The following is a 1,118-nucleotide window of genomic DNA, read 5'->3' on the forward strand; positions in this document are numbered from 1 at the left end:
TGAAAAAGTAACTCAGATATTCTCTTGTAAATTAAAAAGTAATGCGTTACTTTACTAGTTACTTGAAAAAAAGTAATCTGATTACGTAACTCGCGTTACTTGTAATACGTTACCCCCAACACTGTATATAAAACGCAACACACAAAGCTTTCTTGGTGCACTTCTCATTTTTGTCTAAAATATAAGTGGACATGTTGACCAGCGGTGCTGATGCGAGTGTCAGCACACGCCCCGCCCCCTGTCTAATACCGGCCAATCAGAGCGCCGCGGTGCCCAGCGCGCGTGTCTCTGTATCGCTTTACTTCTGCAGCAATAACACTCACCACACAACCTCGAGAGAGCGACGCACTGAAACACACTTTACTATCATCCGCTCGGCTCTCGGCTTTAACGACGGATTCGATTTGCAAGATGCTTTGATTCGCAGCAGATTCATTTGAGACGGATCATTCATCCCTTGTTTCGCCTGTCAATAAAAGCCATTCATCTGCAGAGGACTGTGCGAGTATTCATAGATCAGAAGAAAAGGACACAAACGCACTGTTGTATCTTTAGTGCAGGATGGCTGATGTCAGCGCAGAATGCAACATCAGGGTGTTGTGTCGCTTCAGACCCGTGAACCAGTCCGAAATCCTCCGAGGGGACAAATATATTCCCACATTTCACGGAGATGACACTGTCATCATCGGGGTAAGTTCATACAAGTTTTCCTCTTGATATTCTATGTTCATTAGTAAAGTGACGCAGATGGGTCACAGTCCAAATCCATTTTCAAAGTTCCGTTTTCACACTCCTCCAGATGGTGATATTCATTTTTAATAAAATACTGGCCAGTGCATGCTGATGATCTGATTTATTCAGATTTGTGTCGTGTGCACATGCTTATGCATGCACACGAGTGCATTTATAAATATCTAAACAATATTTCACTTGAATGAAAACTTCATATGGTTATGAAAGCAGTTATACATATATAAATATATATAAAAACACTTTAGGGTTCAGCACAGTACACATGTTACCAGAGGAGTAAAAGAGTGTCATTTACACACACACACACACACACACACACACACACACACACACACACACACACATCTGCACAAATATAAACACTC

The 1,118-nt window shown here is 41.8% G+C and overlaps 1 pseudogene; it reads left to right on the forward strand.

The window, feature by feature from the left end:
* The first annotated feature begins 312 nt into the window (after nucleotides 1-312).
* The window catches only part of LOC107681269 (kinesin heavy chain-like), a 46,120-nt pseudogene continuing 45,314 nt past the window's right edge, over nucleotides 313-1,118 (forward strand).

The sequence above is a fragment of the Sinocyclocheilus anshuiensis genome, unplaced genomic scaffold (assembly GCF_001515605.1).
Source record: "Sinocyclocheilus anshuiensis isolate Anshui unplaced genomic scaffold, SAMN03320099.WGS_v1.1 scaffold1632, whole genome shotgun sequence".
Classification (NCBI taxonomy): domain Eukaryota; kingdom Metazoa; phylum Chordata; class Actinopteri; order Cypriniformes; family Cyprinidae; genus Sinocyclocheilus; species Sinocyclocheilus anshuiensis.